This window comes from Solea senegalensis, linkage group LG10 (assembly GCF_019176455.1).
Source record: "Solea senegalensis isolate Sse05_10M linkage group LG10, IFAPA_SoseM_1, whole genome shotgun sequence".
In the NCBI taxonomy this organism is placed as follows: Eukaryota; Metazoa; Chordata; class Actinopteri; order Pleuronectiformes; family Soleidae; genus Solea; species Solea senegalensis.
In genome coordinates this window covers 6,992,498-7,016,163 of record NC_058030.1, presented here as the reverse complement: position 1 = coordinate 7,016,163, position 23,666 = coordinate 6,992,498, and the positions used below count along the sequence as shown (strand labels likewise).

General features: G+C 41.1%; 1 protein-coding gene across 4 annotated transcripts in view; it reads right to left on the bottom strand.

The window, feature by feature from the left end:
• LOC122776381 (receptor-type tyrosine-protein phosphatase zeta-like) overlaps positions 1-23,666 on the bottom strand; it is a 940,026-nt gene that overhangs the window by 741,767 nt on the left and 174,593 nt on the right. The gene's annotated exons all lie outside the window — the stretch shown is intronic.

Sequence of the window (23,666 nt, the reverse complement as noted above, 5' to 3'; positions counted from 1 at the left end):
TATCAGACGGTTATTTGATCTCTAAAAGAAAGATCTGGGAGATCAAACGGTCTTCTCCGCTGATCTCTTCATCGGATCATCTCGCAACGAAGCTCAGGCATTTAATCCCCAGTGGTATTCGCTGTCTATCTGCACATACCTTTTCATGAAATGAAGACACACACTTCAGATGAAAAGACTATGCAAAACACTGATATCTCCAGATGAACTTGCTCCCCCACTAATTTTAGTGTGTGCTGTAAGCGAATATGGCCAGAAAACCAAGGGTTTTGTGTATGATGCCAAAACCCGGGGTTTTTGATATCATACACACATGAATGATCATTCGACCATAATTTAAGTAAGTGTCTAGGCTATTTTCAGTGTGGTCTGTATAGTGAAAGCCTAACTAAGAGGCTATTTTCACCGATATATATTTAAGATAGTCGTCTAGACTTCCAACTTGGTTGGCATGGCATCTAACTTGATCACTAAATCCTAATCAGGATTGAAATGGATGGACAGATGCGCCTGCTCATCAAGTTCAGATACACCTTTGGCCTCGAAGAAGTCTCTCAGGGCATTACCTGATTACTGATTTACTGATTTACTAGAAACGTGACTAATCGTTGATGTGTGCCAGTGTTAATTGAAATTCACTGCCATATTTAACTGAGACCCGCAGATCAGGGATTACAGAAAAAGATGGTACATGTGTGTTTCCTCATGCTTAAGCTACTTTATGCAGCTTTACTCCAAGGTACACCATATTGAATTAGTCTGCCAGGCCCAGAAGGCTGGAGGCTATTATGTATCAGTCAACTGGGTCATGATGGAGTGTTTTCTTTTCCCTTACATTTACATTTATGAACATGTTACTGCACCTCCCACAAAGGTATTCACTTCAGTGTTCACTTCTGAGAATATTAAGTACTCAACGGAACACAAACATATTTTTAGAGGTTGCCAGGTTACATTTACACATGGTCAACTCTCATTTCATCGTGTGAAAAATATGCAGTGCATTGCATTCAGCGTGGACACACCATTACATTTATAGGGTTTGGGTTTTTTTTAAGGTTTTTTTTGTTGTTAGTTTTTTAATAGCATTGTCTCCACACTGACACAGTCAGTACAGGACCATGGACAGGGCCACATTGGACTATGAATAACCGACCACATAGACTCACATTTATTTTTGCACTTAGTTTATTTACCTTTTACGTTTAAGTCAGTCAATTCTGTCTAGAGTTTTCTAACAAATCATTTCGTCCCACCGCTGGCTGACAGTTACACAATATCTTATCAAGTTACGGTGCAGCGTAAACAACCTACAAATTACATTCATAAACATACCTCACCTACGTTGCATTCGCATTTTTGCCGACAATTATTTGATTCGATTCTGTTTTCAGAACAGCAGTGACAGTCCCCTCTTTAGGCTGGAAGAATAAACAGCCAAGTATGTTTCTTGAGGAAGCGATGCTGGATATGCAAGTTGGCAACCATTAGCTAACACGTAAGCCATAAAATGAATGCGCGTGTGTCTGGTATTTGGCCTGGTTGTAAACTTTACAATACAAAATGCTATAAAAGGTGTTGCCCATTCACATGTGTTTTACTGCATTTATTGACTCTTTACAAAGTATATTCTAAGCCTTTTCTAGCTAGTGTTGTTCATGCGAGTCATAGAAGTAAACACAAGCGGTGGCGGCTTGTTTGGGGCTAATACTACAGATGATGGTGTTAATTACATTGTCTCTACAGCCAACAGCTTGAATCAAGCGCATAAGACATATCTTTTCAAAACCTGGCTCCTTGCTTGTGGCCAAGTCCTCTACTTCACACACACACACACACACATACTTGCACACATTTGAGCGGCATTCAAAGTGAGGACAGATATCTAATAGAGGACAGAAATCTAATACTCAGCATAGCCAAAACAATTTTGAGGGTGATAAGTGTTTACCATTCTACTGGTTAGCCACTGTGTAAAGCACTGCTACTCTAAGTCTGAAGCTGCACAAGTGGAAAAGGTACATGCTAGGATTAGATCACTGTGAAGTAAACTCATCGACCCAGAGTTGAAAAGTGTCCAACAAGGGATCATCTCTTCCAAGCCACCTGTCCCTAAGGCGACATGCTGATCAGCCTGATCTTATAGGTGGAAAGCAGAATTTAAACAGGTAGATGCTTTTACTATGTTCATGTAGCGGTCCTGTCTAGCCACATTTCTTGGAAACAAATTCATTTTTATCAATTGCCCAAAGTTACACCTGCAATTGTTGATTATGTTTCATTAATTAATTGGCATCAAATAGCTCTGTATTTAATGTGTACACATTTAGCAGACATTCTTTTATCCAAAGCAACTAACAAAAGAGGAATAAGCTACAAAGAAGAAGTGTTCCTAGAAAGAAATCCACTTTCTAGGAACAGTGGACTGACAGAGGTGAGAGTGCAAGTGCAGAAGGAGATTGTGCAAGGGGAGGGGGTGAGGGTAAGTGCTAGGGCAGAAGATGCTCTTGGTTTTCAAGAGCCTCTTGAAGATAGACAGGCTCTATATTCTGACACCTATCACTGATCTGCTGTGTTTGCTCAACCATGATCTGACGGTAAATCTGGGAGGAACTAGTATCACAAAACACTTAATCCAATTAGGATCCAGAACTCCACAAAGACGTGGTTCACTCTCTTGTGAGGTTAGGCTGTTCATCTGTGTGGATGTGCCAGAATCTTCTTCAGCTAAATAAAGAGAAAACAGAATTTATTTTTGGAGCTAAGCGGGAAAGAGTCAAAGTTGAGGCTTATCTTCAGGGTCAAACATCAAGGAAGAAATCCTGGCTAATATCAGCCATGTCCAAATGTCAACATTACTCATGGAAGCTTTAAAAACACATTTCAGATTTCACGTTCAGTTGTCAATCTTCTTATTTAATCTAAACATCACAATGGTAGGTTGTTAAAGTGGCGTTAAAATTCCCAAATTCCTTTGCCAACCTGGGTCACCATGACAAGGAAAAACATCCTGCCTGCTGAAAAGGAGTCCATGCATTTGTTACATTCCAGACCGGACGACTGTGATGCCTCAACAACTCAATTAAGCGTGTACTTACAGTAAAAGGAGGCCAGATTTCTCCCATAGCAGCTTCTTGACATTTTCACCCTTTCAAAGCTTTATAGATTTTTAAAACATTCACTTTCATCTTTGCTGAAGCCTATAGGAAGGGCTAGCCCAGGCTTGCCTTGAGCCACCCCCTAATTACATTGCTATTGATCCAGTCTGCCTGGGGATCGTATCATTTTGGTCTGAGAAAATGCATGAATTCATATCCCGTTATTATATCACACGGACAATCTTTGGTGGTACTTTTCCCCCCACGTTGTTCCTCTTTTCCCTCCTCTAAGGTTTTTGTTGCAGACTGACACTCTTCAAGGTTCAAGTTCAAGTTCAAGGTTCAAGGTTTTTATTTGCCATTTGTGCTTAAACAGAAAGTCCAGGCACATTGGAAATCTTGTGCGGGTTCTACGAGTCAGTAGTACGAAACATAAACACACTTAATGATAAATATAAATATAAGTATAAAAGTAATAATAAAAAAAAAAATGTCGAAGATGTGGGGAAATAAAAATAAAGAAATATACAGTTATACAGCAGATTATGGGGTGTATTGCACATTTCTGACATTGCACATTTATCAGGGAGGGAATATTGCACATAATGTTACACATGGTTAGGTGAGGTAGTGTCTGGTAATTTACAGAGAGTTCAGTGGTTTTGATTTGCCATCAGTCTGACTGTGGCCGGGAAAAAACTGTTAAAAAAGCGAGTTCTGTATGTTTTGATGCTGTCCGCTCTGCTGTGCCTCAGGTTGTACTTGCAGCGTTTGTGTTTGAGCAGAGTGTGAGCGGGGTGGAGTGAGTCTCTAATGATTCCCTCTGCTCTTTTCCTACAACGCTGCGTATACATGGAGTCCATGGTAGGAAGTTTTGTCCCAATAATCCTTTCCCCAGTCTTTATGACTCTCTGCAGGGCCTTCCTCTCTGCCTGTGTGGTGTTCCCGTACCAGACAGTGATGCCTGCGGTGAGGATGCTCTCTATCAGTCCTCTGTAGGCCAGGGTGAGAGGGCGGTGGTTCAGTCCAGCTTTCCTGAGCAGCCTGATGAAGTACATTCTTTGCTGGGCTTTTTTCACTGTGGCTGTGGTGTTACAAGCCCAGCTCAGGTCAGATGTTACCTGCAGTCCCAGGAACCTGTAGCTGTCTGTCCTCTCCACCTCAGTCCCGCTAATGAATAGAGGCTGTAGAGGGGGGGGTTTCTTCCTGAAGTCCAGGATTAATTCCCTGGGCTTGTCTGTGTTGAGGAGGAGGTCGTTCTCCTCTCCGTAGACAGTGATGTTGTTGACCAGGGCCCTGTATCCTGACTCGTCTCCCCCCTTGATGAGCCCCAGGATGGTGGTGTCATCAGCGTATTTAATGATGATGGAGCTGTCCTGGGTGACTTCGTGGACTAGGTTCCTTTTTCAATTTTTCTTCCCAGTAACTTGCTCATCTTGATGCTCAGGGAACATTGTAATGAGATGTGTGAAGACCTCTACATTACAGGGAAATGGAGATATCTCCTTTTTTTACTGGATAAACGAAATCTGCTCATCAGCGCATGAGTTGAATTCCAAAATGCAGTCAACTGTGCCGCCATAACCTGCTATAAGCACCAGACATGTCACAACGACTGTCTAGCAGTGTTACATCTTGTTTGTAAGGAGAAAACTTTCCAGGAATCGAGAGCGCTCATCTTTCCGGGAGTTTATGCATTGGCATCCTGTTTCGCCCCTTTTTCCTTTTCTTTTTCTTTACAGTTTATAGACCCAGTAACATGTAGCTAAATGGACAAAATCATTGTTTTATTGAAAGGTCTTTGTGTGAGGCTCCCAGACACACATATAACATCAAAAATAATCTATTCTGTGTTCAGTGTGTGGTAAGAAGAAGCCAGAGTGTGATTAAAAGACTGGAAGTGGTAAATGTCAGGATAATAGTGGTGGATTTGCAATGAAGATGAAGTAGTGTTCACAAGAGGACGAGATCAGAGACAGACGGAAGAAAACATGGCAAGGGTAATCTGTTTTCAACACATTTTATACTATTTTAACGCTAATCTTCAAATCGGTGTTCGGAAGACATATTGGAGGTCATGCTTTTCACTATTTCTTTTTATGTATGCATGTGTGAACAGTTTGGGAGCACATCTGTGCACTGTTATGTACACAGTCCCTTTAGGCTTTATGATAAAAAATAAAAGTATCCGGCGGTTCCCTTAGATGAAAGGAAAACAGTGTCAATGCTTATATTGCACTGTGTGCATATTAAGTGGCCTCGTGTGAGGGTTTGGAGTTTGAGTTAGAGTTAAATTCACAGCCTGAATTATTATCCCACACCAGCCCTGAACTGTGTCAAAAGCAGTCTGAGCAAATGTGTAGGAAAAGAAACAGTCTCCCTTTAAAGGTAAAGACACAAGACAGCCTACTTTACTAACCCTGTAGTTTCTCCCTTTTCATCCCATTACAAGTGCACTTGCAGCCCAAGACTGAAGATCTTCGACAAAGTCCAAGTTACTAGAATTTAGAGTTAAATGGAATTAACACTGAAGTAGTGATGCAGTTTTTTGGCACTCATTTCTCTTGCGGGGCCTGGGACACTTGCACTGGTTATCAGAGATAATACACAATCAACTGTAAATCTCATTGATTCATTGTCTACAGCTTTTGTCCTCCATGTGAGGGTCGCGATGGCTGCGCTGGAGACAATCCCAGCTGACATACGGCAAAAGGTGGGGTACACCGTGGTCAGGTACAACCATTCACTCTCACGCTCACACCTAGGGTCAATTTAGAGTGTCCATTTAACCTCTGCATAGTTTGGGAAACATGGGTCTTTTTGCTGCAAGACAACAGTGCTCGCCACTCCCCCACCATGTGGTCCCACTTTAAGTTTCTTTCATACACTCACTATCAGTCCCTGATCTCTTGGTTATATATCCTGCCATCGAGGTCACTCAGGTCACCCTCTCATCTTCTTTCTGCCCTCACTTAGGCTGTAAAAGCAAAGGTGACGGGGTTTGTTCCTGTTGTTGCCTCCAGGTTTATGGACTGATCTTAGACTTGCTTCCAAGTCAGTCAGTGAGTGTCTGTAAGTTTTTTTTGGGACAGAGGTTTGACAGGACAGAGGGGAAGTATCAGTTGCATTGCATTGCACTGCATTGTGCAGGCTGCACAAGTGAAACCTGTATTAAAAGCTTTTCCAGTCTTATATTTAGAATTTTGACTCCTCCCATCTTAGACCCAGAGACCCCTCACATTTTGTATCGACTATTCTGCAATCATCTAATCACCTCAACAGAGGTCAATGGTTTCGTCTTGCGTTGCCAAGTTCTGACAAGACAACAGTCTGGCACCATTTCACTATAGAATAAACCTTTAACCGTGAACCACCCATAGCCTTGCGTTCATGTCATCTTCATTAATATTAATATTAATATAATAATAATATTAATACTAATGATAATATTAATAGTTGCTTATACTGTTATTGTGACCATCTGCCTTCTATTTGCTTCTGCTACAATTCTTTACATTTTACATTGCGTGATTCAGACGTTTCTATTCTTTGTAAATGTGACGTTTTGTTTGCAATGTCTGTCCCGGGAGAGGGATCCGTCCTCTGTGGCTCTTCCTGTGGTTTCTCTCATTTTTGCCCATGTACAATGTGAGGGTGTCACATGCTATGTAGTTTTGAAAAGCCCTTTGAGGAAAACTGTGTGTGTGATGTTAGGCTGTAACTTTGAGTCTTTCGAAAGGGTCTGAGACCCTAATGTAAGCGTAGTCAGTGTGTCAGATACAATAGACGGTGTTTCGAGAACAGCAATCTGGGACAGCAGAGAAAATGACACAGAGCTCCATAAAGGCAAAACAAATGACCACATGGGAATTATTGCAATTCTGACTGATTTGAAATGAAGTTTCTGCATTTAAGAATGTGAAACTGGTAAGAAGCTGATGGCCCCAATTCAGATGTGGAATTTATTTGAATACGATGAAATGTCACTGGAGAAAAAAGGTGAAAATGTGTCACTGGAGTCTTAGTTAATGGTAAGTATTTAGGTTTTCTTGTTATATATTTGTATAATTGGTGTGTTTGGTGTCAGGTGAAATGCAGAGACTTTCATCATGTGCAAAATAATGAGACAGGAAGGAGACACCATCTCTACTGTCATTAAAGCTACGTTTGAGCTAGTCCATGTTTCTCATCAGTGGGGGTGGGCGTCAGGGTACAGGGTCCTTTTTATTTTGTGTTTACTCTGGCTTGTCTATCTGGGCTTCTGAGGCTTGATTATGGTGATGAGATGCAGCTGGTGGCTCTGCCTCGACTCCAACACATCTGCAGGCAATCATAAACAAACACACGGGGAGAGAGGCAACAAGCCTCTCAGGGAGCGGCATCAGGTTAGGGAGCCACCCCAGTCAAGGGAATGACAGACAACATCTCAGGGGAGATATGATATGTCTTTTTGCAAGAATGGCAATACCTGAAAGAGAGGGTAAATGTCCAGCTGACGCTGAAGAAACAATGAACTGAGGCATGATCTCTCAAATACCATAATGCTTAAGCCTTGGTGAGTTCATGACACCTATAAATACCCTTGTTAAAGAAGTCAGACAACTTTCTTGTGAGCATCTGTGATGGATGAGTGTCTGGGGTGTGTGAGCAGCAGAGCAAAAAGCCAGTGATCAGTACAAGTGAGTCCTCGCTGGAGCAGCTCAACCAAATCTTTGGCCATTTTGAGGCTGTGCTGCAGAGTCCACATCTGCCATTGTACCAGTTCCTTATCAGACACCACACAGTACGACCTGGAACAACCAGGGACATATGCACAGCTGTCCGTGGAGTCGTTTTCACACCTAATTGTCCACTGGACCAGGTTAAATTGGGGATTGCAGCATTTCGTCGGTCTGAGTTTGCTTTCACTTTGCTTTGTAGTCACTTGAAGTGAACCAAGACCTACATAAACCTACGCAAACAAACTAGGGTTCCCATTAAGAAGGGCTGGTGTGAATGAAACCCTAAAGATCAGCTTTCAATAGCATCCTACACAGCAGGCTGCTCTTCAAGATGTCCAACCTGGGCATACAGCACAACATTTGTCTGTGGATAAAGGACTTTCGACAAACAGGCCACAGTCGATCAAAATGGGCCCCCATCACTCCTCCACCCTGACACTGAGCACAGGAGCCCCACAAGGTCGTGTGCTGAGCTGATCCCTTTCCTTAACTGCCTGTATACACACAACTGCATTCCATCACATCACACCAATGCAATTATCAAATGTGCAGATGACACGACAGTGGTGGGGCTGATCAGCAAGAACAATGAGTCTGCCTACAGGGAGGACGTGCAAGGGCAGACAGTGTGCTGACCCCAATCAACGAAATAACTCGTCGTACTAGACGTACACACGACTATACAGCAATGGCGAGGAAGTGGAGAGGCTTGCATGGTTTAAATTCCAGGGCACCCACATCACAGAGGACCTCCAATGGACAGTTAATACCATCATGCTGGTGGAAAAAAGCCCAGAAGCGGTGATACTTCCTGAGAACACTCAGGAGGATTAACCCATCACAGCAGCTGCTCGTGTCCTTCCACCGCTGCGCCGTCGGGAGTGTCCTGACACACGGCATCATCTGTCTGCAGCAGATAGAAAAGGCTCTGCAGAGATTAATGAAAAACACCACAGAACCATCACCAGCTCCCCACCAAAATGAACGTGGCAAAAGTAGTGCCATTGTTCAAGAAAGGGGACATACAGAAATTTACTAATTACAGACCAGTCTCAATACTACCACAACTGTCAAAAAATCTGGAGGAACTATTGAACGATAGGCTAGACAACTTCATTAACAAACACAATCTGCTATATTGATTGGATCATTTTGTGACTCTGAGTGCTACCTGATGCTGAAACATGTTTTTGTCAAAATGTCATACGAAAAAAAAACAAAAAAACATTTGTATGATGAAATTATGTATTGTACGATGAATATATGTATTCTGTGGGTAATGGGGGCGGGACTAGATAAGCTTTTGCATTCTCCCGCTTTCCCTTAGGGTTATGTGTATTGTGTGGACTATACTAAGATGATGGGTGAAGATGAGTGATCTCAAAGATTTCAGCCCTGGTTAGTTCATGACACCTATAATTACCCTTGTCAGACAACTTTCTTGTGAGCATCTGTGATCTGATTTCATGATGGATGAGTGTCTGGGGTGTGTGAGCAGCAGAGCAAAAAGCCAGGGAGAAGTTAAAGAAGTGCAGCTTGTTGTCTTGACTTTCAACTCCCTTGCAGCCTGATACTGATGCAGCCTGTACTGACAAGTGAGTCCTCGCTGGAGCAGCTCAACCAATTCTTTACCACTACCAGTTCCTTATCGGGCTGCACTGCCCTCCACACCACACAGTACGACCTGGAACAACCAGGGACATATGCACAGCTGTCCCTGGAGTCGTTTTCACACCTAATTGTCCACTGGACTAACTGACATGACCGAAATAAATAAACATACATACATGCAACATCCCTGAACGATATCTTCACCTCATATAGCATCCTCAACGACTCTTTCCATCCTATCCATCACATTTTTGAACCACTGCCCATTGGCAAAAGTAACTGATCCATTACAACACAAACCTCATGATTCCTGAACAGTTTTTACTCAAGAGCCATATAGTCACCCTGAACAATAAACTCAAGAACCTCCCAATACAAGTCAATACAGCACCTTCATATTTTGTGTACAACGAGTCAATTTGATTGTTTCTCTCGTAGCTTTCCTGTGCCACTGGCACAATACCAGGTGAAATCCACTGTGGGATGTGCAAGGGTTGGGCTGGGTAATAATTCACTGACAACAAATGTCACAGTAAAAGAAAACTGACAAATGTTTATACATTATTGTGCAACCTAGCTTGTAAATCACATAATGGCTTTTAAATGTTTTACCTCAGATTGGAGAAATGTTTTCAAAGTATTTGCAAAGATGTTCTCAGTTTTTTATTTATTTGGACTGCTCACTGGATTTAGTTACAGGAGTTATAATCGGTGGTCATCATGTTGCAGTTACGTTTTGCTGTACCTTGCAGTTTTTGTTTGTATGAGAAAAATAAGGTGATAAAAACTCTTAATGTTGATCATCAATAACATTTCAGGCATCTCATTATCATTATCATTATTATTACTTTTCTCTTTTTTGTGTGTTAAAAATGTGGCGTTAAATGCAGTGAATGGAGGAATGGGTATTCATGATCAGGACTGGTGTTAGGTAATTAAAATTGGAGACGAATGTGTGTTTTATAGCAATGCTAGTAGTGATAGGGAAGCTAAGGTAAACTAAGATGTACTCTTTCTGATTCCCCATAGGGGATATTCAAAGGGCCTCAAGGCACTCAGGGGGGGTTCTTTTAAAGAAGCTCTAATCAAAAGGTGAAGGGATTATTTGCATTTTCGTTGGCTGTTTGCAGGGCAGATTATCCCCCAGGCAAAATACCTAATTAACAAAATTGCTAGCCAAGTGCGGCTCATCCTGTTAGCATTATCGGTGTTGTACATTTCCTGCTAAGCAGGTCTCACCTAACAACCGCGGACAAGAGACCAGGGTATGCTGGCCAGCAGCGGATTTACATTTTTTTGTATTTCACACATTTTTAAGTGTTAAAACGTGTATTTAAGCAGTGCGTTTTTTTTTAAAAACATTCATTGATGAAGTTTCACGTTGCGGTTGATTATCCCTCACCACATATTACCCTTCCAAGTGTGTTGGACAACCTATAGGCTTCAGTTAGCATCAACATTCAAGATTTTTTATTGGTCCATTGTGGGCTACTGGAAAAACATGGTGGTCCAAAATGGCGGCCTCTGTGACTCCCTCTATAAATATGGCTCATTAAGGAGTCATGAAAAAGCACAATTCATACAACCAGGTACTTGTTCACTAAAAACTATAGGGAAAGTCATCAGTCAGTCATCATCTAACCGCTTTATCCTCCACCAGAGGGTCGCGGGGGGTGCTGTGCCAATCTCAGCTACATCGGGCGATAGGCGGGGTACACCCTGGACAGTTCGCCAGTCCATCGCAGGGCCACACACACAGATAGAGACAAACAACCATTCACCCTCACACTCACTCCTATGGTCAATTTAGAGTGTCCAATTTACCTAATCCCCACATTGCATGTTTTTGGACTGTGGGAGGAAGCCGGAGAACCCGGAGAGAACCAAAGCACACACGGGGAGAACATGCAAACTCCATGCAGAAAGGCCCTTGTTCCAACCGGGGCTCGAACCCGGGTCTTCTCGCTGCAAGGCGAGAGTGCTAACCACTACCCCACCGTGTGGCCCACTATAAGGAAAGTATAGGGAAAATTTTTGTTTGGTGGATTATTTCTTTGTTGAAACAATGCTTCTTGGCAATAAATCTTATACCGGTGGAAAACCTGTTTATTTCCCTTTTAAACGGTGCCACATTTGTAAGGAAAATTGAGCAGCAGAGTTAAATATGTTTGTTGCGCCTATAATGAACTTTCCAAATCTTCTCTGCAAATGCCCAACGGCTTTCTACTATTGACTCTTGTTTAGTTTCAATTATTTTCTGGATTTGATGAATGACGTCTGAACAAATAAGACATATTGGCAATTTAACAATTTATTCATTCAAACAAACAGGGCCCTCAGTAGCATGTGGAAAACACACACATCGAGAAATAAACATATAAATAAATAATAAACAGCCTTGCACCTCCTCCTCATGCTGGTAATCCAATTCTTCAACCGGCATTTGTCTCAGATCAGCCAATGTGGTTGCGTTGCTAACTCTGACACAAACAGCACAGCTGATCTGTGAATGGGGTTGAGGTCAGGATTGCAGGCAGGCCATTCCATCCTCATCAGGTCATCTTGATCGGTCCCAAACTGTGGAGATATGGGTTTGCCACTGGTTGAAGAATCTCTGCTGCCCTACACCATCCCACTGCATCCACCAAAAACTGTTACCCTTTCAGTGCAGCAATCAAGATAGCATTCTCTGCTTCTTCGCCACACTTTGACCCTCAGATCCACCTGACATAGGCATAATCTAGACTCATCACTGCACATAACGTTCCTCCACCTGTTCAGGTTAAGTTCCATTGTCTATACCTGGGGTAACAGAAGCTCAAAACAGAAGTCAATAGCTGTTTGACATTGGCAGACAAGATTTGCGCCATGGGCACAACCCACACACTCAACTCTGCTGCTTAACCCACAAATGCATTTTCCTTCCAAATGTGGCACCGTTTAAAAGGAAATCATGTGGGGGGGTTCATGAAAATAAATGTTCCTTTAAAATTAGAAACACATCCTAAATCTTAATGTTCCAATGAGAAATATTTTTAGTGTATGTGTATGTGTCAGTTTTGCGCAGTACTGTATACCCAAACTAAAATTGTTACTCTACCAATGGTCTTGCATCAAGTCTTGATCCTGTCCCAACAGGGTTTTAACTTTTAGCGCTTCAGGCTCACACTGTTCCATTTTAGTAGTGTTTTACTGCACTTTGTACACCAAGGTTACATGAAAACACTGGCATTCATCTTCAAATATTATGACCACATGTCATCAAATAACCCGTCATCACTGGTATTGTCAATATTATTTACTGCTGATAGCATTAAACACACCCTAAGGAGGTAAATGACAGGTTTAAAACAGCTGAGCTTCTGCCAAAGTGTAGGACAAAACTAAGCAACCTATTTATTTTCTAAAACGTGTTTTTCTTGGCTATCAAATATCAAAAACACTGCAAGTTGTAGTGGCATGAAGTGGCACGTTATTAAGGACACCGATACAGGTGGTGGGGCTGATCAGTTCGGAGTAAACTGCAACCTGATCAGTTTAGAATTTCACAATAAAACTTTACGACAGATGTGCCAAGGAGTGTCTTCCAGAACAAATTGTTGACAGCAAACTTTTAATCATTCAAATTGTTATTAGAAATTGTTTTTACTAAATGTCTATGACAACACGTCGTACATTAAATAAGCTACAACTGACATAACTCAAATGTCCCTCATTTTGAACAAATTCATACAATTGGAAATTTGAACTCATCATTTTAACTTCTCTTTCATACCTTTTCAACACGTCATATTGCTTGGAGGCAGCGATATGCATTTTTATGAATGAGTTTTACTGTCCCATCATTTTTTATATACTCTTTTTTATAGAAAAAAAGGGAGAGTTTATCATACTAAATAAAAAAAACAAAAGCTGGATTTTCATTTGAACAAAGATTCTTTGATTCCAACAGAAATCCGGTCATGTTGATGCTCCTATTGATCTATTTATTCTGTCACGGTCAATTAGAATAACACAGGAGACTTTGTGATGACCGCTGAAAATAAAAAAAATAAACCATCTGATGTCCTTTTATTAGAAAAAAAGGAAATCCTGTTTGACATTATTATGAATGAAACTTTTCAAGTCAGATTGACTTTTATTGACATGAACTATTTCTCTGCTTTCACTCTTACAATTTCACATTTCCTTTTTGTCATCCAGTAGATTTTTTCTCTCCGTTATCTTGAGATACAATAATCAATTCAGTCAGAGTTATCCCGTGATACCGGGGTAAGGTAATGGGTTATCTCGGTATAACTAAACTTTTTCTTGTGATAACCAGATCATTAATCTGCGCAACATCCTGCAGTAGAGGGTTCACCCTCAGCAAACCATTATACATATACATATATATACATATACATATATATACATATACATATACATATACATATATATATATATATATATATATGCATGTATTCATATATGTACATTATTATTACTGTGTAGCAATAACATTTAAATCAGCCATAGTCATTTTAGAAAAAAGACTATCCTGGATGAAACTTCAGACTCCATTGTCGGAAACTTGCCGTTTCCCTGCACCAAGAATCAGGGACATGGATGCTTGTCAGTGAAAGCATGGCTGCCAGGCAGGCACCCAAGGACAAACTTTAGAAAAAATCTACACCTGCTCACAGTACAGTAAGCAGTACAGTATTTCATAAAAATGCTAGGTAGATATTTTTGACTGGTCCGTGGGTAAGTTTAATCGAAGTATTTTAAACACCGTAGTCACAAAATATGTAATATGAACTTACTGGTAGAGGCGGTGGTGAAACAAATCCATAATAATAATAACAATAATAATAATAATAATAATAATAATGATAATAATAATAATAAAAATAATAATGATGAGTGCGCAGGCCCTTATAATAATAATAATGACAGATGTAGTGGCTGTTGAGGGTCCTTTTAAGCTCTCCATGATGTGGGCACAGCAGGAGCTGGTGCTCTGGGGAATTTCTACAGGGGAGCCTTTGTTATTGAGCGGAGGTGTGATCACACTGCATTCTCCTGAAATCAACCGCAACCACACTTAAAAAAAATAATAAAAACAAACAGAAACAAAAGGTACCTGTGTATTATGATCAAGTCTTGCTTGTCATTTCATTATTCTCTTAGTGCCAGTCCATACACATTATCCTGACCAGTCCCTTTGCATTGTAAAGGATGATATGAAATAATGTGTCAATTGTACACGCTTTATGAAACAGGGTTGGTTTCATGAGAGGATGAACTGCAAAATTTTTAACTCATGACTGGAAAAACTGAGACAACGGTTCACTTAGTAAAAAAATGAAAAATTATACATCCTCCATGAAAGAGGAAAAAGTATGACAACTGAACAAAACGGTGTCTGTCTGACAATGCAGTTTATTGTACTTCACGACTGAATACGTCTTTTATAAAATAAATTTTAATCTTGACAATGATCTTTTGAAGTCGGTCTGTAGGGAAATTTTGAAACTGCCATAAAGTCCATGGTCTAAATTTAAATGTGAGGCCATGAAGTGCACATCAAGTGATAGTTATTGAGTGCAAATATACTGTGTATCAATCAGGGGAAAGAAACCGCAGTTAAATATATTGAATAGATTTTACTGTTAGAGATTGGGGGAAATCAGGTGATTAGAAGACGTGTTTGGAACTCTCACAAAGCTCGGACCCAAATGCACAAGACCAGAAACAGGAGAAGGGTTTAAAGAGCTTTATTGACTCCTTAATTCAGCAAACAAAAGGTGAGATGGAACAGAAAGGCTAAACGCTAAGCTAAACTTGACTTGACTTGAACTGAGAAACAAACAAAAACCTTAGCTAGACTACATCAACAAAAGATCTCTCTCTTTATTCGTAACATGAAGTGGCACGAACGCTGACAACAAATGCAAGACGTTCCTGGCAACAGGAAATGGGAGAAGGGAGTATATGTAGGGAGTGAGGGTAACGAGCACCAGGTGAACACAATCAGGAAATCAGGCGACAGACAAGGGGCTCACAGGAAGTAGAGAAAGCCCTTACCAAAATAAAACAGGAAGTGACACTGAACTAAAACTAAATAACACAAAATAAAACAGGAAGTGACACTGATCTAAAACTAACTAACACAACTGCCGGTGCATGACAAGACATGCAAACACTTGCTTCCGGAGGTTCCCAGGCCAAATGGGAACACCAGTCTCCATATCAACAGAACTTGTTTTGCGAATTGTATCCACAATCCCAGGCTTTTGGTCAAATAGCTTTATGACCAAAGATGGGAACAGGAATGAAGATTGATTGCTGTTTTAATATTACGTATTAACAACATTAACAAGTGCATCGTGACTGTCAATCACTTTTGGTGAACAAATACCTGCTGATGCTGTTGCTGCAGGCAGGATGAAGCTGCATTTTCAACTTTCAACTGACTGTGACCTGATCACAATCAGTTTCCTGGCTGAGTGCATGTCTATCTCTGTCTGGTACCTGGTTAGTGCCACGACCAGCTTACTCAGGCAGACTTGATCACACTTCTCCGGTCTTCTCAAACAGAGGAGGTCCAACGTGGCAAACAAGCACCCAGTCTTTCAATGTTCGGATTTATAAGGTGAAATCTTGTAACCAGTGGTGGTGCAGAAAACCAATAGTGTCACCTTAGTGTCTCTACCGTCTCCAGTGTCTTTGCTTCTTAGGTGTCTTCCTTACGGCAGACAAAATGGCTTCTAACTCTGCTTCTAACAGCTGCTAAAGGCTGATGAGTCTTTTTTAAGAGGAAGTAACCTCTGGAACAAACAGAATCAATGATGTGCTGCTAGACGAAGGCCACATCAAAATCAAAGAAGCCCTATTCACCCTTGAACCGATAGGTCACACTCTTGCCGCCTGATCATTTCCCTATGTACAAGCACCTACCTTTCATGTAATTACATCTGAAACAGAAAAAAAAAGAAACCTCAGGGGGAGTCACAAGTGAGGGGTCCCTGTCCACAGGGAACAGATGTGCTACAGATTTACACATGTCCTTCTACTTCCTGTACAAGATAGATATAAGAAATTGGACTAATTCTGAGGTCAACTGGCAGGTTGGCAGAGATATTCATGCATGCACATAAAATTAGGAAACATGACAGATAGTAACAGGAAACAGGCCACAGTGACTGGAAAACTTCAAACAGCTTGTGTAATAACGGCTGCTTAGAAACTGACCTGCAAAAGGTCCTTGATGAAGGAAGTGGAGACAGCTGAGCAGGTGAGTAGTGTTTCTCTCCTGAGAAAAACACTGAGGACAGATGTGACAACATTTCATTGTACAACATATATTGTAATTTACAGCAGAATGTAAATGAATGTAAATTCAATAATACTTTGCAACATTTGGCTTTTTGTATATTTATATATATTTATTTGTATTTTATGTTATACTAAAATAAAATTAAATATATTAATATTCCATTACAAACATATGTGTTCCCATTTCATTTAACTCAAAAAATACTTTAGCTCAAAATTAATAAAAGAAAATAAAAGAAATATTGAACATCTTTATACATTATTACTATCATATTATCATTGTTGTCATTGTTGCCTTTTATTGTGCTGATTGTGCTTTCAATTGTGTCCATACCTGGTTGATCCTGTTGTATAACTGTCTGGCATTGGCTGCAGCAATAAATTGGATTATTCATTAACCTGTCCAAATAAGCTTTCCTAAAACCATTCTAAGTATTCACACAATCGGTCATAAGCACGTCTCTAACTTCCCTCAAGGTATGGAGGGCTAACAAATTGTTGGTGCTTGTTGAGCCTGCAGTACTCAACAGGTAACACAGCATCACAATGAGTACAAATGTATCACACGACTGTTAGAACAACTATGATTATTCTTAAATTCAGTGTCATTAAAGATAACACAACAACAGTGGAGCATTTAACCAGGCACAGTGGACTGTGACACCTTCATCTGGCCAATTAACAATCTATTTTCATTGTGGGCCTAAATTCCCCCCACCTAACCCTCAGGTGGGCTATTATGGGTTTGCATTGAGGTGGAATTTCAGGACCTATGGTGCCCTGAAGGTAGTGTGGGTTATTTTTATGCAGCTAATCCTGTTGCCTGTCCAAGGGACAGTCCTTCTTCCTGTTGACCACACAAAGCAGTTTATCATCTGGTATAATTACAAACATTTAATTATATGTCTTCAATCATTTTTATATGTGTAATTCACCAAGTATGAATGAATGAATAGTAGGGTCATGATTTAGGAGGGCTAATTTGAACTAAAGTTGGTAACTGCAAACATGCAACAAAGCAGACTTAAGTGAGATTTGTATTGACACTTCAAATTCAGGTGCTGTTCTTGCCCCCAGGTCGTCACCTGCTCACCCCTGATGACCGGAACCAGCTTTAGCACGCACTCGCGCTCACTGAAAGGACAGCTGTCAGCTGGCATATAAAGAAAAACTCATTTTAGCCTCAAAATAAAAGCTCACTGAATGGAGTTTACCTTGTGGCACTTTAAAACGCTAAAAGTGCAGTCAGCGAGGTCAAATTTTGTCCGTTACTGCTTTTAGCTCGTTACTTTTCATCAGGTAAGCACTCATTCATTAACAAACAGCCTAAACTCATACGCAGAGCACTGCCTCTGACGTTTCTTCGACATTTATTGTCAGAGATCTGAGACGGAGTGAGCCAAGTCACTGAGCAAACACTCAAGATCAGCGAGAGGTGCCAGAATATAGAGTTGTTTTACATTTGAGATTCCAGTCTGACTACCACACTCTCCTCCATTTATCCTCAATGTGTGCTGCTGTTTAACTCCCACCTGACCTTAAGGCCCACTTGCACATCTGCTCCCCATCTCTTGTGTTACAGTGCATTGAGACTAGCTTTCACTTTGTAAAATGCATTTATGCCAGGCACAAAAAAAAGCATAGTTCAGGTTGTAAGCACAAACTGCAGGGGTTCCTGGGGCCCCCGACAGAGTGTCACATGATGAAAGCCACAAGGGTAGAACTCATTCTGTGTCTGTCTACATCAGCTTTGTGAACATAAATAGATGAATAGACATTTATGCATGGTTCTCTTCAAAACCACCCAAAGTGCTTGGACAGTCGAAGTCCCATTCACACAGGCAGTCGTGTAACACGTCGTTATCACGTATTCTTCATATTACACTGTCAGCACAGGTATAAGGAGCAAACTGGGGCTCAGAGGTAGAGGCATCAAAAAGAAGAAGGAGACACTGATGATCGTAAGAAAGCTTCTGAGAGAGAAATGTGTGTGAGAATGGCTGAGATTGGAGTGAGGTTGATAGACTGCGGTCAGGTAGCTGTCAGCTGATTATAGCTGGGGCATATGACTACCACGTCCTGCATGAACTAATGCAAAGTTGAATTTCTTCAACAGGTTCGTCTCAGTCACCTCACCTCCTCTAATGTCCCCACTTCCCCCTTACAGGCACCCCCTTCATCGCTACCCATAACAAGTCAACCTCTACTTCATATTAACTCCATCCCCTCCCTTCCTCCATCTATCTCTTGATAATGATATGTTTACAGACACCCACTGATATACATTCAGATAGCACCTTGATAGCAGATCCCCCTGCAGGCAGTTATTTTACCATTCAGACCTTTTACTAACATCTGCCCCGGGTGATCCTATCACATGCTGACAGCTCTAATTACAGGTCTGAACACACCCAATGTGTCCTGAATGCGTCTTAAGATTATCCAACCAAAAAAAAGCACATTTGGAAGTTGTGTTTGGCCACATTCCTGGGCATGCATAAGCGCAATATGTCCTTAGGACAGGGCTGATGTCCTTGGGACACTTCTTAGTGTCTAGATTCTTTCATAAATGATTTAAAGTCAAAAGTGGTTTTATTCACTAAGCTCCATCTGACTCTGGACAGTCACACTCATTTAAACCATTATTTTGTTTTCGTGAACAGACACGATGCCAGTGTCTACATGAACCGATCTCATGTGGTCCGGAGAGACATTTTCAGATATGTGCAGTCTTACTAGATCACTCAGGATGGATGTTAATGTTAATCAGGTCTGACCAGGGCCTTTAAAGTGCTTATGGCACACAGGGGTTTCACCACAGGCAGATGGAGATAGAGGAGAATCCCAGGCGTCGCGGAGAACAAAGGTCACGGTGTCTGTGATTCTGCAACCCCCGCAAACCCCTGTGTTGTTCAGTGTGGGATGCGAATGGAAGGGAGGGGCAAGTCTTGTTAGGCAAGAATTGTGTAACTCATGCCCTATTCATATTTGGGCCTTAGCAGGGTTTCAGGATCTGGATCTAGGTAAAAAAAAAGCTCAAAAGTCTCTCTTATTAATTACGTGGAGCTGTAACTCTTCATGCAGTGAAAGCTTCTGGTCTTGCTGTCACAGCATAACCCACAGTCATCTAGTCCTGGTATACTTACGCACACAGTCTCTCGCTCCGCTGCGCGACGGGCCTTTCAGCTGTGAGCCAGATGTGTCTGAGGGAGCTGTCGCATTGTTCTCTTCTTCTTTGGTAGGGAACGCGTCCTATTCCCTGCGTCCAGACTTGGATGGTGAAGTGGGATACTACAGGACCCTGACTACGCCACAGATTCAATGCGCTGCCAAGCTGTTTCAACTGCACCTCGACCTGCATCAAGAATTGTAAAACATTTAGGAATCAGCTAAGTTACTGACACTTTCAAGTGTGCAGGAGCAGAAAGCCCCTGTGCACTGAAGCTTGATAATGACTGTGACATTTGACAGCCTGCTAGAGAATTTCACCTGAAGCAGTGTGGGAACTGTATCTTCTGACAAAACATGCACTTCGAATGCTGATGAATATTTATGTCAGGGCTGTTCATCCATGTATTTGCTCGAGTGTTTGTCTGGCTCTAATGGCCAAAAATCAATAAATGTGGATATAGTCGCCGGAGTCCGTGCGGAACTTGCACCTAAGTACTGGAAATCCTGTTTCTTGCAAGTCTGGACTGCTTTCATTGATACACGTCTGCAGAAGTACACATTTGCCTGATAAGCACATGATGCAAGTACGATGAATCTATGTGATAGGCTTTAGATTTCAAGTGCTACACAAATTCTGCTTTCATATCACAGAACTATGCTAGAGTCGAGTGTAAAAAACAGAGATACCTGATTTCTGAAAAAACAGAGATACCTGTATGTGGGTGTGTGGGTATGTGGGGGGGTCACGCTACTTTAGCCCCTTCTCTATCAAAAAAAACACCTACTAACTTCTGGCTTTTATCTGCTCCTTTTCCAACGTGACATTACGATGTGTGTTGTTTAGGCAGCTGTTTAAAATTATTCAGTTGCAGCTGAGTTTGAAGGTGCAGAAGTAAAGTGAACAGTGTGACATGGTTCTCTCTCTCCCTTGTGTGTGTTGCACTTCTGCTCCGATATTGTTGTTAAGTAAAACATGAGTTGCCGCAAGAAAATTAACAGAAAGGCGAGCTTGTATACTGTCATGCTTTGTTTTTGTTTTGTTTTTAAAACACATGTAGATTTTGATTTAAAAGTGGAAATATTTTTGTGTCCACAAACATTTGGTGCTTCAAAATGGGGAAATGATGGTGATGATTCACGTTGAGTGGTTGTGAATACGGTTATGTTTAGGTTGAAAAAGCATCTGCCAGCAAAAGGTCACGGTTCTTCCTCACAGCGTCAACATCATCTCCTTGAAAGACAACATGTCACAGCATTGCAGAAAAGCAACATTTACAGAAAAGTAAAAAAGAAAAAGCAACATTCTCCTGCATGGGAGACTGGGCTGGTTAAATAATGTGCACACGCACGCACAAGCCACGCTACAGGTGTTTTAAAGCCCGGGCAAATATGCTCAGACCACCGTGAAGTTACACACATCAATTAACCTGTACCTAAAATATGCTGTGCAATATTATTTTACAAGCACCTTTCTTTTTTTCTTACATAGGTGCAATAACTCTTAACTGTGCGCACGCAATGATTAAACGGCTGCAACAGCAAGACCCCATTCCTTTTCCACTTTGCTTCTTATTTATTTATTTTTTTTAACTTATTGTACTCTTTGTGTTTGTTGTCGTTAGTTTGTGTGCACTTTCATGGAAGCTCTCCAACTTTCGTGGTATTCAACGACCAAACAGGAATCTTCAGGACACACTCACAGATCACTCTGAGCCGCTGATGAGCAGGTGGTGACAAGACTACGCTTGAGGTTCATACATCGTACGTTTCGACAAACGTTATGAAAACAAACCCAGTTTGGCCCTCAGGTACTCCCCAGCCAGAAACTGTTCATCAATCCTACCAGAGGTTTTTTTTTTTACCTCAGGCACAGTTGACAGAGTCTGCCTCAATCAAACGTCAACAGAGGAAAACTCAAACAGAGAGAGACAAGTCATTATTTCACTAAAATGCAATGTAATGTAATAATGAAATTACAATAGGAACTGTGACTTGCGTTTGTATGGCTGTTCATAGAAGGGACCACGTGTACGGACTGTGCAATGTCCTAGATTTGATTGCGGTTTCTGAACAACATGCTTTCTTGACCCAATAGTTCAGCTCCTACTTTAGGCTACTGGGGCAAATTTTGTGGTGCACTCACTCTCACTATCTCACATGAATGAATGAATGTGTGAATATGACTTTATTACATGTCATTAACCTTGTTCTTTCTCTCCCTAGTCTGTGCCTTTCCTTCCTGTCCTCTCTCTCTCGCTCTCTGTGTCCTCATTTTACAGGCTGCAGGATCCAGGTCCAGTTTCAAGGCCATTATTATTATCAGTAGCAGTAGTAAATAGCCATAAATAGTATTTTTTTTTTGCTCCTGGTCTCTTTCTTCTGTCTCCACCTCACTGCCCTCTTTCACTTTCTGTCCTGCACCTACTCCTCTGTCCCCCATTTTGCCTTTCACCCCAACCAAGCAAGGCAGATGGCCACACACTTTGAACTGGAGATTTCTTCCTGTTAAAAGGGAGTTTTTTTTTTTCTCTCCACTGATGCCATGTGCTTTACGCACTGTGTGAAATGTTGGCTTTCTCCTCTCTGTATAATATTGTAATGGTTTCTGCCTTGCTATACACAGCGCTTTAGGATAATGTATGTTGTGATTTGGTGCTATCCAAATAAATTGAATGGAATTGCTCTTTTTGAATGTGAGAGAGAACAGTCACAAGCAGTTGCTTGTTAAAATAAATCAAATTGTTTGCAATTTTAGGAAAACAAGCAAGGGATACTTTGAGTTCGTCTCTATTGCAGTCAAGTCTCCGATGGACAACATCTAGTAGTTAAGATGGATTTCAAAGGGGTTTTGCAACTGAAACACATGGTTAATATTTGAGAGACATCAGCCGCATCGTGTAAGAACATTATCTATCTTGCACTCAAAGGAAAATACTGCATATCATTCTTTGCATTGCTTCACCGTGGTGACTGAAAATCATTTATCATCATCAGTGTTTTCTGGAGATGGTATAGATAAGTGGTGCGCTGACAAAACTCTGATTGATTTTAGAGAACAAAAAGAACATTTTTACACAGTGCATACATGAGACCTTTGACACCCATCATATTTTATTCCCGGACCTACATGACTGCCGTGAAGAGCATCTGTCTCCGGACCTTTTAAAGTAGGTAGCAGAAAAAGTCCATTAGCATGTGCTGTTGAACATCCTCCACAATAATGGACAATAATGTGTCTTTTTTTTCTTCATATTTCTATACCCATTATTGCCAACCTGTGGTGGACATATTCAACAGCACATAGATGGAATTTAACCATGTCAGTGCTACACTTGCTTATAATATCATTACTTTGGTATTTTATTTTAGAAGCCTGAAGTCTGAAAAATGTGCTTGAATCTTCATAAAGTTTGCTGTGATCATTTAGCTCAGCGGTGTCAGACCAGAATTTAGGCATTAATAGTATCCTGCAAAAAAGTTGATAAAGTGAACTTTATCAACTATTTATGTGATTTTGAACTGAGCATATAAATGGACTTATCCTCTAAACCAGGGGTGTCAAACATGCGGCCCGGGGGCCAGAACCGGCCCGCCAGAGGGTCCAATCGGCCCACAGGATGAATTTGTTAAAATTTCACATTAATCTAAACATAATGTCAAATGCTGCAGATACCCGTGACTAAATGTTTGTGCCTTTATAGATCCAGTGTGCTGTGTAAATAGTAAATTTAGGCATGATATTGTT